This window comes from Trachypithecus francoisi, unplaced genomic scaffold (assembly GCF_009764315.1).
Source record: "Trachypithecus francoisi isolate TF-2019V2 unplaced genomic scaffold, Tfra_2.0 Lachesis_group17, whole genome shotgun sequence".
Classification (NCBI taxonomy): Eukaryota; Metazoa; Chordata; class Mammalia; order Primates; family Cercopithecidae; genus Trachypithecus; species Trachypithecus francoisi.
In genome coordinates, this window is record NW_022681462.1 from 105,560,447 (window position 1) to 105,576,821 (window position 16,375).

The window sequence follows — 16,375 nt, forward strand, 5'->3', positions numbered from 1 at the left end:
CAAATACGTTTACTTATGAGAAAAATCTTTTTGAATTGTCAAAACCTGTGTCTCAACTTTTGACTCAAAAACTGCAGTCCTGCTGTCTGCAGCAGCTTTGTGAGTGGCTTTAGGGAAGAACCGAGCAGGGAGGACAGACCCTGCAGACCAGGCTGGGGTGAGGGTGTGACTGTTGTCTCCTGGCCCCCATACATTCAAGAAGAAGGTGTCGGGGCCTCATCTTGGCCCTTTGCCTCTTGCCTCTGATCTGTTTCCTTAGGATGGATTTTGGACAGAGCTAATGGAGGCTCCTCTGGTGTGTCCCAGGGGCTTTGGCTTAATCTTGGTGATTTTAGCTCCTCTGAATTCTTCTTACTGTTCTCCTTGGGGGCCAGTAGTTGCGGATGGCTAGGAGAGGGTGGGGCAGCTCCAGGGCTCTCTGCTCTGAGGAAGGACTCCTGCCGCCCTGTGCGTGCTGCTGTGGATGCTGAGCGCAGTCTGGATGGGGTTGCCAGCCGGGGCTGCAGGCATTCCCTTCCTGTAAGTGTGATGAGCTCCTCCACCACACCAAGTGCTCCCAGCCACCCACCCCACCCTCCATCTTCCACCTTCCAGCCTCCACCTTCCCACCCTCCACCTTCCCATCCTCTACCCTCCACTCTCCACCCTCCACCTTCCACCCTCCACCCTCCATCTTCCACCTTCCCACCCTCCACCCTCCACCTTCCCACTCTCCACCCTCCACCCTCCACCCTCCACCTTCTCACTCTCCACCCTCCACCCTCCACCTTCTCACCCTCCACCCTCCACCTACCCACCCTCTATCCTCCACCCTCCTACCCTCCACCCTCCACTCTCCACCTTCCCACCCTCCACCCTCCTATCCTCCACCCTCCTACCCTCCACCCTCCACCCTCCACCTCCCACCCTCCATCCTCCACCCTCCCACCCTCCACCCTCCACCCTCCTACCCTCCCACCCTTCACCCTCCACCCTCCTACCCTCCACCCTCCACTCTCCACCTTCCCACCCTCCATCCTCCACCCTCCCACCCTCCACCCTCCACCCTCCTACCCTCCACCCTCCACCCTCCACCCTCCTACCCTCCACCCTCCACCCTCCACCCTCCTACCCTCCACCCTCCACCCTCCACCCTCCACCCTCCACTCTCCACCCTCCTACCCTCCACCCTCCACCCTCCACCTTCTCACCCTCCACCTTCTCACCCTCCACCTCCCACCCTCCACCTTCCACCCTCCACCCTCCACTCTCCACCTTCCCCCCTCCATCCTCCACCCTCCACCTTCCACCTTCCCACCCTCCACCCTCCACCCTCCACCCCCACCCTCCACCCTCCACCCTCCCACCCTCCACCCTCCACCTTCCACCTTCCCACCCTCCACCCTCCACCTTCCCACTCTCCACCCTCCACCCTCCTACTCTCCACCCTCCACCTACCCACCCTCCACCTTCTCACCCTCCACCCTCCACGTACCCACCCTCTATCCTCCACCCTCCTACCCTCCACCCTCCACCCTCCACCTTCCCACCCTCCACCTTCTCACCCTCCACCCTCCACCTACCCACCCTCCTACCCTCCACCCTCCTACCCTCCACCCTCCACCTTCCCACCCTCCACCCTCCACCTACCCACCCTCTATCCTCCACCCTCCTACCCTCCACCCTCCACCTTCCCACCCTCCACCCTCCACCTACCCACCCTCCACCTTCTCACCCTCCACCCTCCACGTACCCACCCTCTATCCTCCACCCTCCTACCCTCCACTCTCCACCCTCCACCTTCCCACCCTCCACCTTCTCACCCTCCACCCTCCACCTACCCACCCTCCATCCTCCACCCTCCCACCCTCCACCTTCCACCCTCCTACCCTCCACCCTCCACCCTCCACCTTCCCACCCTCCACCTTCTCACCCTCCACCCTCCACCTCCCACCCTCCATCTTGCACCCTCCACTCTCCACCTTCCCACCCTTCATCCTCCACCCTCCCACCCTCCACCTTCCCACCCTCCATCCTCCACCTTCCCACCCTCCATCCTCCACTCTCCACCCTCCACCTTCCCACCCTCCATCCTCCACCCTCCCACCCTCCACCCTCCCACCCTGCACCCTCCACCTTCCCACCCTCCACCCTCCTACCCTCCACCCTCCACCCTCCCACCCTCCACCCTCCACTGCAGCTCCACTCACGGCAGGTTCTTCCCGGCTCCATTTGCAGCTGCCCAGGGAAGAATTCCAGGGATATAGTAATGTCTGGTGTCTGGACAGCCTCCATGGGATTAAAAAAGCAGCTGGTTTGGCATTTCGGAGGCAAAATAACCCTGCACCGCAGAGTCAAGCACTGCTTCTTCCCGGGAGATGCCTCCTGTCAGGTGAACACCAGCAAATCAAAATCCAATTCTGCAGAGGGATGATTTTCGCCTTCCGGAAGATGAAATCACGAAAGCTCAGAAACAGTGTGCGCACTGTCCAAATCAAATTATTCTGTGGCCTGTGTGGATTTCCTGCGCCTGGCAGCCAGGTGCGTGCATACAGGAAGTGCTCATTACTGGCACAGCAGCAGATGTCAGCCCCAAAGGGTCCGTTTTACTAGCTGGTGTTTCAGCATCTGTTACGGGGATCAACGAAGTGCGACAGCCGCCAGCGTGCCTCCGTGTGGACTTCTGTGACACTGTATTTCCTCTTGGGAGGAGCCCCTGATTCTGGACAGAACGCACTGGATAAGGCTTTACGACTTCATAGCCCCAGCCTCTTGGCCTAGGCAGGATGAGGAAAGGATGCTGCCCCAGCATCGCCCAAAATGTTTGGTTTGTTTTGTGTGGCTGGATGTGGCCGAGGTCCTGCAGCCCCAGCAGCTCTCAGGTCTGGCTGCCCGGCTGCTGCCTCAGAGCTGCACTGAGCTGAGGCCAGAGCAGCTTCCAGGGTCTCATTTCAGTTGTTTTTATCATCTACGAGTTATCCAGTGTTCCAATAAATCACATTCCAGGGCAAGCAGCGCAGAGATGTGGGTCCTTATTTCCTCTCCCAGGCTAATAACAAACAAGTGATTTCCTGTCCAAAGCTGGGTACGCCAGCAAAAGGAGAAGTCCTACCTCCAGGAAAAGAACATTGTGTCTCTCTCAGCCCTATCTCCAGCACACACCGAGCACGGACTGTCTCTGGCCCTTGCGCAAGCTGGAGCAGCCTTTCCTTTCCTGTCTGCCTGTTCGTGCACGCCCCGCCCGTCTCCCAATCCAGGCTGTGATCCTCACCGCCCGGCAAGCAGGCGAGGCACGGCTAGGAACCCATTTTACCGGTGAGAAAAGTGAGTTTGCGAGACATGAAGTAACGTGGCCAGGGTCTCACCGGCAGTAAGTGGACAGGGCCAGGCCGGGCCAGCTCTGCGTTCCTAGGAGACCCCGCGGTGACCACTCAGCCTCTTCTGCTGCTGCCGGTTGAGGTGAGAGGTGCTTATAACTCAGAGATCTTAGTCATTTGGGTTCTAAAAGCAAACGCCACCTTGTGATGCGTGTCCCAATCCGCCAGCAGCTTCAGAAGCAGCATTTACCTGTAGCCTGCACATTCTCCCTCTCCCATCTCAACAACCTTCCTGTGTGCAGCTTCCCTCTCGGATCTGTACAACCCCCTCTTGAGAAGAGGCAGCAGGAGCAGTGTGGGCGGTCATAGCTGTATTTTACAGAGGAAGGGTCAGGACATTTAAACAATTTGGCCTGCATCTATAGATAAGAAGGTGGAAGAAGCCGGAGGAGACCTAGACATTCTTTTTTTTATTTTTATTTTTTTGAGACGGAGTCTCGCTCTGTCGCCCAGGCTGGAGTGCAGTGGCCGGATCTCAGCTCACTGCAAGCTCCTCCTCCCGGGTTCATGCCATTCTCCTGCCTCAGCCTCCCGAGTAGCTGGGACTACAGGCGCCGCCACCTCGCCCGGCTAGTTTTTTGTATTTTTTAGTAGAGACGGGGTTTCACCGTGTTAGCCAGGATGGTCTTGATCTCCTGACCTCGTGATCCGCCCGTCTCGGCCTCCCAAAGTGCTGGGATGACAGGCGTGAGCCACCGCGCCCGGCCGAGACCTAGACATTCTTATCTGAAACCCACTCACTGACACCAGGACACAGAACTGTCCTTCCTCACTGGCCCCTCCCCGCTCACGCTGTGTTGGTGGAGACCTTGTCTCTCTTGGTGCCGTGGGAACAGCGCTGGGCCCACCCATCAAGGGCTCCCTGGAAGCGTGCTGAGCATGTGGTATGAGGAGACAGTCACCGGCCACCCACGCTGCCTCCACACCGGCTGTCACTGTGATTTTACCAGACAACAGGGTCCTCCCGAGGAGAGAACACAATAGGCACATTGGATGGGGGCAGAGGGTCCAAAAGCCCCAAGCAGGGGGCAGGTGGGGGCAGAGGAGAAGGCGCTGTGTCTGTGGGTGGCACCGGATGCCTCGGAAGGTGCGGGGCCTCCCTCCATGGCTGCCCAGGACCCAGGGTGCTGACCGTGTCTCCTGCAGTATGGCAGGGCCCAGGGGGCAGAGGCAGGGCCCCGTTTGGCAAATTCTTCACACATAGAGGTTTCCTGCCTTTCTCTTTAAAATGAGGATGCGAACATGGTTTGTCTTTCAGGATAGCTGTGATTAGAACATGTGTGTAAAGCGCCTGTCATGGCAGCATCCTTCTCCTGGCGACAAGTCTTCACTTGCAAAACAAGTCCCTTTAGGTACAGCAAAAGCTGCTGCGTGCAAGCGGGTGGAGGGGAATGATGGAAGGAGGTGTTGAAGGGTGGGGGTGGGGAGTGTGCAGTGGCACCGGAAACAAGCTTTTCCAATTTCTGTTTTGCCTGGGAACAGGCTTTGTGACAGCTGCTGCTATCCAGTCATCTCTAGAACCCTGGAGTCTTCGCAAGGGCACCGGCTCCCTTTGTGGTCCTGGAATAACGGGGCCTGTCTGGCAGTCTCAGATTGTGTGGGGAGTCGCTTGACTTAGGGTTGGGCTTTTGTGGGATGAACTGCAGTGGCATTAGATCAGTTGTCAGGGTTTGGCGGACTCGTTTGAGAGACTGGGTTCATGCCCTACCATTTCTTCTTCCTGTTGCAAGTATCTGCAAGGAGTGTGGTGTCAGAATTTTAGTGCCTCGTATTTCCTACAAATGATAGCAGTAAGCTAATGGTGCGACAGAGACAGCGCTTCATGTTGTGCAGTTTGATTTGCTGATATTCCCAGCTCTTGCGCCTTTGAAGCGGCGGCTCTGTGCAGAGATGAGATGGTGTTCCCAGCTCATCACAGCGTGCCCGGTAATCGTATGTTCAGGCACACACTCTTTTTGGAGAAAACATACATTCTTTAGTATTCATGTGGATTTCATAGCAGTAATGAGGAAACTTGATTCCTTAGAAAATGTTTTTAATGTTAAAAAAAGGATGACGTTCTTGGGAGGCATTTTAGTTTTCCTGTTTTTATTTTCTGAGGATTTTCATAGACTAAAGACTGAGAATGCAGGAATAACTTATCTTATTCCAGAAATTATTTTTACCCAGACCTGTTGATTTTCCCCTTAAATTTGTATAGATGTTACACCCTATGATATTTGGCTTAAACATAAACTGAGCTCTCTCGGCTGTTTTAGAAGGGCAACTCAGTATAGGAATTGCTGCTTTTCTTGATTTTCCAGAGCTTTGTATTTCACCATCCCCAAATCTCCCCACACCCCGTCATATTCAAAACACTTCACTACTGCAAGATCATGTATTGTATCTGCTCTCTACTTATTGTTCAATAATTCTATTTTGTAACTGAACCTGGCATTCCTTCAGGGTGTGTAGTGTGAGCACGGATAGAGCCTATTTATTGTCCTCCCAATTAACTAATTTTTCTAACATAACTTATTTGTTTTCTTTAATAAATTCTTCTATAGAACTTAATATATGCAGGCCTTCTTTTTAGGGCTTTTCATCTATTAACTTATATAATCCTCACAACAACCCCATAAGAGAGATATTATTATCTTTATTTGACTGGCGAAGAAATGTAAAGCAAAGCGAAGTTAAGGAACGTGCTCAGGGTCACACAGCTGCTAGAGGATGGAAACAGGGCTCTCTCTGGACAGCCTGGCTGTGAGACCTGGGCTCTGGGTCTCTGCTCTGCCTCCCGCAGATTTGAGTGCCAGTGTTAAGGTCGATCTTCCTATCTGCAGCTTCCACTTCTGCAATTTAATCACCACAGATGGAAAATATTCAGGATAAAAAATAACAGCACAACAATAAAAACCAATATCAATAAAACCGGCACACTCTAATGACAGCTATTGACATGGGATTTGCATTGTTTTAGGTATTCCAGGTAATCTGGAGATGACTTGAAGTATATGAGAGGATGTGTGTAGGCTTTATGCAAATACAACACCATTTTATATCAGGACTTGAGCATTCTCAGATTGTGGTGCCTACAGGGAGTCCTGAACCCAATCCCTTGTGGGTGTCCAGGGATGACTGTCTAGGCTGACTGCTTGTACATACTGGACATATTTCTGGGTCTGTGTTCTATTCTAGTGATCACCGTGTGTGTTTTTGCCTAGTACTTCACCCACTTACTTACTGCCACTTTATTTCAGCCTGAAGTATCCTATATGCATCCATGTTATTATTTTCTTAAAAATTTCCTTGCCTTGTTGTTTTTGTTTTGCTTTTCATTCTTCTAGACAACATTTATAACCAATTTTGCTTACAAAATTCTATTGGAAGTTTGAGTTGCATCAAATTCATAAATTAGTTTGGCAAAAATGTACATCTTCTTAGCATTTCTTTTTAGATATGGAGTGTACTCTATTTCTCCACTTGTTCAAATATTTTCTGTGGTGCTCTCTTGGGCTTATGGATTTAATTATTTGAGCCTAACAGACTTCTTGCAAGGTTAATTTCCAGGTACTCAGTTTGAAAATTGTGAATAGAAGTATTTTCCCATTGTTTCTCTGTTAATGCTGATATGTAGGAAAACGACTGCTTTTTATGTTCCTATTATTAAAATTTTTTAAAAATTAGTATAATTTTATATTTTTTCTTTTTCTCAGGTAGGCAATGATATCAAATTTGAATAATGTCAAAATTTCACCTTTCTTTTCAAAAATGATATGTGAGTGTGTGTAATATGTATATATATATAGTTTTCCCTCCTTTTATTTTGTTGTGGATCTGAGAGAATGCTGGCCACAGTAAGCTGCTTTGTCTTTTCTGTTGTTTAAGTGAAAATACTACCAGATTTACTGTTAGGTAGGTATTAGCTATTGACTTTGAGTAGGTATTTTTAATCATGTTAAATAAGTATTTTTCTTTCCTAGTTTATTATAAAGTTTGGTAAATGTCTTTTCAGTATCTATTGACATAAGCATAGTCCTTTTTCTCTTTATTTCACATATCGTTTTTGCATCTGTATTCATAAAAGGCATCTGTGTCTAGTTCCCTTTTTAGTCTGTCTTTGCTTGTGTCTCTAGGACATGCTGGCTTTGGGAAATGAATTATTGGGAAACATGCCATCTTTTTGTGTTCTCTGGAAACACTTATCTAGCATGGAAATTATCTGTTCCATGACAGTCTGAAAACCCAGCCTGTGAAAATGTCTGTGGCTGGAAACTCATGAGAAATACTTCTTCAAGAACATTTTCAATTTCATACACGACTTTTCGTTTATTGCTTATTGATTCAGTTATGGTGACTCTTTTTTCTTAGACAAGAAAAGAACATACATTGTTTAAATATCAACATCAAGAATGAAACATTGATTTTTCTTATATAAATTGAGTTGATTGGCACACTTACTTCCTTTTCCTTTTCTTTCTAGCTCTTGTGTATCTTTTTTCTGTTACACTGTCACTGGGCTGTCTTTTATATGAAATGCTTTCATTTTTGAGTATTAAATGTGACAGGTGAATATAAGTTATAACAATTATTTAGAGTTGTTTGAGCAAACAATTTTGATTCCCTTTGTCAAATTTTTATGCCATGACTTTTCCATCTTTGAGGGATTACAAAAAATCTTTTTGTTGATGGCCTAGAGCACATTTCTGAGGAAAGATGTGGATATCAGTTCTGCAACCTTAGCTGGGTGTGGAATTTTGGAGTCACAAACGTTCTTTTAACTTTGAAGTAGTTGCTTCACTATTTTCCAGTATTTAAAGTTGTGTAAGAAAAATTGAGGCCAGGCTTTACTTCTTTCTTAAAGGAAAACGACTTTTGCTATTTTATTGTTAACTCTATGTTTAACATGTTGAGAACCTGCTAAAATGTTTTCTAAAATGCATACACAATTTTACATTCCCACCAGGAATGCATGAGGGTTGAATTTCTCCACATCCGCGTCAATGCTTGTTGTTGTCTGTAGTTTTTACTTTAGCCATCTTATTTGGATGTGAAGTGGTGTTTCATTGTGGTTTTGATTTGCGTTCCTTGGTGACTAATATGTTGATCATCTTTTCATATACTTATTGGCCCTGTGTATATCTTCTTTGGACGGATGTGCATTAAATTCCTTTGCCCAGTTTTTTGGTTGTCTTTTCACTCTTCAGTTAAGAATTTCTTATGTATTCTGGATACTAGATCTTTGTTAGATATATAATTTGCAAATCTTTTCAACTTTGCTTTTTAGAATCAGGGCATCACTCTGTCATCCAGATTGGAGCGCAAGTGGTATGATTATAGTTTACTGCAACTTTGAACTCCTGGGCTCAAGCAATCCTCCTGCCTCAGCCTCCTGAGTAACTAGGACCACAGGTACACACCACCACATCTGGCTAATTCTTTTTAATTTTTAGTAGAGACAAGTTCTCACTACATTGCCCAGGCTGGTCTCAAACTCCTAGGCTGAAGCAATCCTCCTGCTTCTGCCTCCTGAGTAGCTAGGACTACAGGTGTGCATCAACACACCTGGTTAATTTTTTTCTTCTTGAGAGACAGGGTTTTACTATGTTGCCCAGGATGGTCTCAAACTTTGCCCACAAACAAGCCTCCTGCCGTGGCCTCCCAAAGTACTGGGATTATAGGCATGAGCCACCACCAGTTTCTTGATAGTGTCTTTGAAGAACAAGAGTTTTTAATAAAGTTCAGTTTATCTATCTTTTTTTCTTTTGTCACTTATACTTTTGGTATCATGTCTAAGAAACAATTACCAAATATAAGGTTATGAAGATTTACTCCTGTGTTTTCTACTAGAAATTTTATAGTTTTAGGTCTTACTTTTATATCTATGATCCATGTGGAGTTAATTTTTATACCTGGTGTGAGGTAGGGATCTGCATTTATTGTTTGCATGTGGATATACAGGCTTGAAAATACTATTCTTTCCTCATTGGATTGACTTGGTGCCATTGTTGAATATCCACTGACCATAGGTATATAGATTAATTTCTGGATTCTTAATTCTATTCCATTGAACTGTATGTTTACACTTATGCTAGTACCTCACTGTATTGATTACTATAGCTTTGAATTAAGTTTTGAAATTGGGAAGAGTGAGTCCTCAAACTTTGTTCATTTTCAATATTTCAGATAAAAAATATAATATTTCGGATCACGAGGTCAGGAGATCGAGACCATCCTGGCTAACATAGTGAAACCCTGTCTCTGATAAAAATACAAAAAATTAGTGGGGCATGGTGGCAGATGCCTGTGGTCCCAGCTGCTTGGGAGGTTGAGGCAGGAGAATGGCCAGGAGGTGAGCTTGCAATGAGCCAAGGTCGCGCCACTGTGCTCCAGCCTGGGTAACAGAGTGAGACTCTGTCTCAAAAAAAAAAAAAAAAAAAAAACCACAATATTTACAGAATGCAAAACTGATGTATATGGAGGGCTGACTTTTTGAATAAGCAGGTTCTGCCAGGTCAACTGCTGGACTTGAGTATGCACAGATTTTGGTACATATGGGGTCCTGGAACCAATTCCCTACATATACCAAGGGTCAACTGTATTTTTTTTTTTATCTTTTTACTTTCAACCTATTTGTGTCTTTAAATCTGAAGTGTCTCTTATAGACAGCATATAGTTTGATCATGTTTTTTAATTCATTCTGTCAATCTTTGCCTTTGATTCATTTGTTTAATCCATTTACATTTAATGTAATTATTCATAAGCTAGGATTTACATCTGCCACTTTGCTATTTTCTGTATCTTATGTCTCTTTTATTTACATATTCATCCATTATTGCCTTCTTTTGTGTTAAGTAGATGTTTTGTAGTTACCATTTAAATATCCTTGTTTCTTTTACTAAAGTTTTTCAAGTTGCCATCTTATTGGTTGGTATGGTAATTAAAGTTAACATCTTATCTTATAATTATCTAATTAATATTAATACCAGCTAATCGCAATACTAAATAAAACCTTTGTTCCTACATATCCCTATTCCATCTTCCATTCATTGTGCTATTATTTCATACAAATTACTTGCTTATAAAGGTAAGCCCATAAACATGGTTTTATAATTATTGCTTTATTCAGTAGTCCTTTATACTAAAGTTACAAACAGAAAAATACTCATTCTTTTAAATTTTTACCAAAGTGGTTATCTTTACTATTGTTTTTTATTTCTTCATGCAGATTTCATTTACTGTCTAGTGTCCTTTTACATCAGCCTGAAGGACTTCCTCTACTTCATTCATGTAAGAAATGTTGGATAGCAATGAATTACCTCCATTTTTCTTTACCTGGGAATATCTTTATTTCTCCTTCATTTTTCCACATTAAAAAATGTTTTCTGGGTAAACATTTTATTTTGGAATTTTAAACATATCCAAAAAGAATTTTATTACTAAATCTTAAAGAAATAACATCCACATTTTCTTGAGTTTTGTTGAGTTTGAAACAGATGCTGCCTGAAAATTACTTGTATTTTCTACAGAAATCCTGTGTGCTAATTTCTTCTTTTTATCTTATATGGCCATAATGTCTGCAGGTATTTGGGTTAGTTAACTCATTGCGGTAAGGTGTATTACTACACATCCATTTCCAGTGTCCTTTCTGGAGAGAATTATATCTCCCTGCCCCTAAAGTCAGTCTTCTCCCTGTGAATTGGTCAAGAAAGTTTGAACAGAACTAATAGGTGTCATTTCTGGGTGGACACTGTAAAAGCCAACCTGAGCTTCACCATGCTGCATTTGTGCCCTGGCATTCATCTGCCCATGCTGTAGATAGTGACTTGGGTCCCAGAGTGAGGATGAAAGTGACACTGAGTGGAGCTCCCAGGTAACCTGCATGTGGAGGAGAAATGGACCTTCATTGTTGCAACTTTTTTTAAACATAATTTTTAATAGAAAATAATTTCCAAATGGGTCAAAAATTAAGACTAAAAATATGCTAAAAAGTGTGCAGTCACCTTTAGTCTTTATCTTCATCTTCTCAGCGCCATCTCATCCCATGCCTAGGAACCGCAATCATTAATTTTTTAATGTATATTTCCAGAGTGTGTTTACGTGTCTATGGCAAACATGCCACATACATGCTGACACACAGATCTTCACCTATTGTTACTTGACAGATGCGCCATCCCACTGTGCTGCATATGGCTTCTTAAATTTAATATACCTTGAAGATCTATGTATATTAATTTTTTAATTTATTTTACAGTTACATAGCATTTCATTTATGGCTGTGTCATCATTTTTTCATGGAAGTGTTGGCCAGGCGCAGTGGCTGACGCCTGTAATCCCAGCATTTTGGGAGGCTGAGGCGGGCGGATCACCTGAGGCCTGGAGTTCAGGACCAACCTGGCCAACATGGTGAAACCTTGTCTCTACTAAAAACACAAAAATTAAAATTAGCTGGGCATGGTGGTGCGTGCCTGTAATCCCAGCTACTTTGGGGGCTGAGGTAGGAAAATTGCTTGAACCCATGAGGCAGGACAATTTCTTGAACCCATGAGGCAGAGGTTGCAGTGAGCAGAGATCATGCCACTCCACTCCAGCCTGGGAAACAGAGCAAGACACCGTCTCAAAAAAAAAAAAAAAAAAAAAAGCAAAGGAAGTGTTAATTCTTGAAATTCTGAAATTTCTCCACAAGAACATGTTAAGAGTAGATGCTCTTCTTTTCATCCTTTCAGGCACTCAGGCACTTTGGAGACTCTCTCAATCTCATATTTCATGCTTTTTTCTCCAACTCTTGAAAATTTTATCTTATTACTTAAAAAATATTTCATGAGCTCTTGTCTTCGTTTTCTCTTTTATGCAACTCGTATTGCAAAATACTCTGGATTGATTCATTGTCTTGAATTATTCCTCATATTTCATCGATCTTTTTCTTATGTTTTGAATTTGTCCTGAGCTCTGTCTTCTTGAAAATCAATTAAATCTTCAGCAACATCATATTTTGTTTTTAAGTTTTTCAGATCTTCTGTCTCTCTCTGGGAGCTAACCCCCTGGTGGGATATTCCTGTCTTCCTGTGTGCTTGGTTTTATTTCTGTAGCTCTTTGGCTTGATCCTGGAGGCGGCCCTACTGCTGTGAGTGACTGCAGGTGGGAAGGAGTGGTTTTGGGACTGCAGAGACGTTCCTTCAATTAACCGTCCAGATTTCAGCCTCGTGGTCCCGCAGCTCAATCTGCCTGCTGGAGCCCTGTGCCCTGGCAGGAAGAGGGGCTTCCACCCTCACCGCTCAGCTGTGGTCCTTGCAGCCAGTGCTCACCTGCCACAGCCTGCCTGTGCTGTGATCCCGCCTATGTTCCGTCTTCTGGAAAGCCACCTGACTATCTGGTCTGCTTAAGGCTCCTGTGCTCGCTGCGTTATAAATCCACACATAAATCCTGTGTGGATTTATGTACTTTGGTGAATTCTCATTGTCATGCCATAAAATTTAGAAAGGAAACAAGGAAAATTCATCTGCTAATTCTACTATTTTGAAAGGAGAACTCGGTGGGGAAGGGTTATTGGCAGAGACAGAGGGAAATAGGCATTTGGAAAACAGGGAATTGCCTGGACTTTGATGGCAACAGGGAGCTTGCTTGGACTTCGGGGCTGGTGGCTGCTCACTCATCAGAATGACACCTTCCTCTTGGGGGAGGGAAGTCGTTAGAGGGCCCTGCAGGCTGGGGTGGGGAGGACCCACATGCAGGTTCTACCCTGGCCTAGATCATAGCCTGTCGCCTCTAAGGGCTCACGTAGTCTCTTTAATAGCCTTTACCCGACCCCACATGACGGCTAACGTTGTCTCTTTAATATCCTTTATCCAGCTCCACGCTATGAAGATTTTGCCTAGAGAAGAAGTGGTTGTTCTGCTTACCTGGTAACATGTGTAACCGGATCCACACTATCGTGGGCCCTCACAGCTTCCCCTGGATAGATGGCAGGTAAATTAGTTAATTATTGTTTTCGAATTGACATACAATTCAGGCTTTTGATTTGTAACTTAATTGTACTGCTTTAGGTACACTTTTTAACTGGATCCTTTTGAATAAGCTTAGTGTTCTATCTCAGTATGTCCTATCTCAGGAAGATTAAGAAGTAAGCTGGAGAGTTTAGTAGCTTTGTAACAATAGCATAAAATGTGGAATAATGAACTGTAAATGTGTCTAATTACATAAATAATGCATTTGTGTAATTGTCAAGGAAGGGGGTGTGCTAATGAATCAATTATTTTTAATTGTAGGATGCTTGATTGTTTCAGAAATATAATTGATTGTAATCAAGAATCAATTAAATGTTGATAGTAATTATGTTTATCAGGCTTAAATACATGACATCATTACACTATAACTGCTTCAGGAAGAAGAAACTAGAATAAGGTTATTATAAGTGAAGGAGAAATAGCTCATGTTTATGTCAACAGCTTTGCAGTCGTAGGACTGCGCAGTAATGAGGTAAAAATGAGGAACACATTCTTCAGGGCTTATCAACGAAGGCTGATGAGGGCCGGCTGCCCCAGCTGGGAGCCTTCACGGCCCCACCACAGAGCAGGTTCCGCCCGTGCTGTGTGGGATCAGGGACCTGCAAGGGCCAAACACATTGGCACTAGAGGTGTGTGCGTGGCTGGGCCTTGCCAATGTGGCTTTTGGGGAAAACTGTGTTGCTGGGATCCTGTGACTTCTTGGACTCTTTTGCAGTCCACGTGGCACTAGTCTTGCTCTTCTGCCCAAGTTGATGTGAGACCCCTGACTGCCCAGTGCACCACGGGTTGTCTAAATGTTATAGAAATGAGTGCCACTGTGTGAGGTCCTGCTGAAGTCACTGCTCTGCAAGCTTCTTGCAGGGCCTGGGGCTGTGTCTCGTTCGTATTTGTACTCTTGGCGCCTGCCACGTAGTTGCCCTTAGCAAACGTTAAGTGAATAAATAAAAGTGGCTGTGATTCAGCAGCTCCTTAGAATGCTGCTCCTGGGTGGCTACTGTTGTTCTCTGTTGAACAATTGTTGACTTACCCACACACTCACCCATTCACTCACTCATTCAATATTTATTGAACACTTACTGAAACATTCAATGATATTTTTATGTGCCAAGATCTGTTCCAGAGATTTAGGACTTGTTATTTAACATGGTTAGAGGGTCCTTGTCCTGGTGGAGCTGATGGTAGGTAAGAGAGGCAGGTACCAGAACCATCAGTGCAATCGGAGGTGACAAGTGCTCCTGGGTGGGTAGCGCTGGATGCACACAGCAGAGGCACAAAGAAGGACTCGAGTCTGGTCCTGCAGGCAGGATGGAAGAGGGCACAGTTACAGGGAGATCTGGCCTGAAGGGCTAAGGCCTAGAGCTCCTGTGTGCCAAGGAGTGAAGCAAACTGGTGTAGTGAAGGCCTCTGCGGGCTGCTCCGGGGAGAGGGTGTCAGGAAGGAGGAATGTACCCAGTGAGACTGTATACGCGGCCAGGTCTTCAAGCTGAACACAGCAGGCGGACTTCAGCCCTTATTTTCCTGGGTCCCTGTTTCCTTTCCCCTGAGGGGCCACTAATTCTTTCCTCTCTTCTTCCAGGTCCTCCCCTCTTGGCTCTGTGACACCATCTCCCATTGCTCTGTTTCACTTCTCTCGTCCCACACTCCCTGCTGATACGGTGTGGCTGTGTCCCCGTCTCAATCTCATCTTGAATTGTAGCTCCCATAATCCTCCTGCGTTGTGGGAGGAACCTGGTGGGAGGTAATTGAGTCATGGGGGCGGGTCTTTCCCGTGCTGTTCTTGTAATAGTGAATACGTCTCATAGGATCTGATGGTTTTATAAAGGGCAGTTCCCCTGCACACACTCTCTCGCTGCCACCATGTAAGAGGTGCCTTTGCTTCTCCTTCGCCTTCTGCCATGATTGTGAGGCCTCCCCAGCCATGTGGGACTGTGAGTCCATTAAACCTCTTTCCTTTAGAAATTACCCAGTCTCAGGTGTATCCTTTTAGCAGCATGTGAACAGACTACACCTGCCCTGCCCAGTCTCCTTTGCTGGCTCTCCCACAGCTGGAGTCACCCCAGAAGCGGCAGCAGGAAACTTCCGCAAGGCTTCTTGGAACTCGTGCTCAGAGGGTCCCAGCGTCCTTACGAGGCACAGTGAGACCTGATGCTCTGCCCAGGTATGTCTGCTTTGAGGGCGTGGGACTGTGGAGTTTATAGGGGGTCTGAGGACTCTGGTTCAGGGCTGGGGCTAGTTCCTGGATGTTTCACAACATGGTTGATTTCTTAGTGTTCGGAGCAGCCACCTACCCAGCTTTCGCAGTGCCTGGGAATCAAATAGGCCCAGCTTGGGTTCAAGCCTGTGGGTAAACTTGCAGCTGCCAGGGCCACAGAGGGGTCAAGGACCCTGTGCTTCTCTGGCTGAAGAAAACTAGGGGGCCTGGGGGCCCTTCCCTCCTCTTCAGCAGTGTCCAGCCTGGCCTCTATGATTCCTCTGCATGCAAAGCCCACAGCGGTCTTCCTGCTGGCCCGGAGTCTTCCTCTCAATGACCTGGCCCTGAATTCCTGACCCCTGAGCTCCCCCGCTCTGCCTGGTGGTGCCCGTCCCACATTCCAGTTGCTGCCTCAGTGACAGACGTGCCTTTGTGCCATTTTCCGCATCCCGTCCCTGTGGTTGGAGAGCAGCTGCTGCATCTTTCCGTGGCTCTTCGCTGTTGTTTGTGTTAGCCTGAGGTTCCTCTCGGAGAGCTACTATCTTTTAAAAAATCAAAGTAAAAATAGAAGCAGTGACCATTTACACAGCATCCTAAATCATCCTGTTGTAAACACTCTGCATGTATTAATTAATGGATCCTTTCGTCAAACCCACGAGGAAGGTACCCTTATTATCCTGGGTTACAAATGGAAGAAACTGAGGCACAGGGAAGGTAACAGAAGCCTGGCTAGTGAGTGGTAGACGGACATGGACGGAGGGAGCCTGGCTTCAGAGTCTGTGCCCCTAGTCACAGAGCAGCAGGATATTGGGGTTCAATGTGAGCCTTGTAAGTCATTTTTT

At 46.2% G+C, this 16,375-nt stretch overlaps 1 long non-coding RNA gene across 1 annotated transcript; it reads left to right on the forward strand.

Moving 5' to 3' along the window:
- Positions 1-4,614: 4,614 nt before the first annotated feature.
- Positions 4,615-15,074, forward strand: LOC117063050. Its single transcript, XR_004428697.1, has 3 exons — positions 4,615-4,708; positions 13,188-13,304; positions 14,919-15,074. It is a non-coding gene; the product is annotated as an uncharacterized LOC117063050 (long non-coding RNA).
- The last annotated feature ends 1,301 nt before the right edge of the window (positions 15,075-16,375 follow it).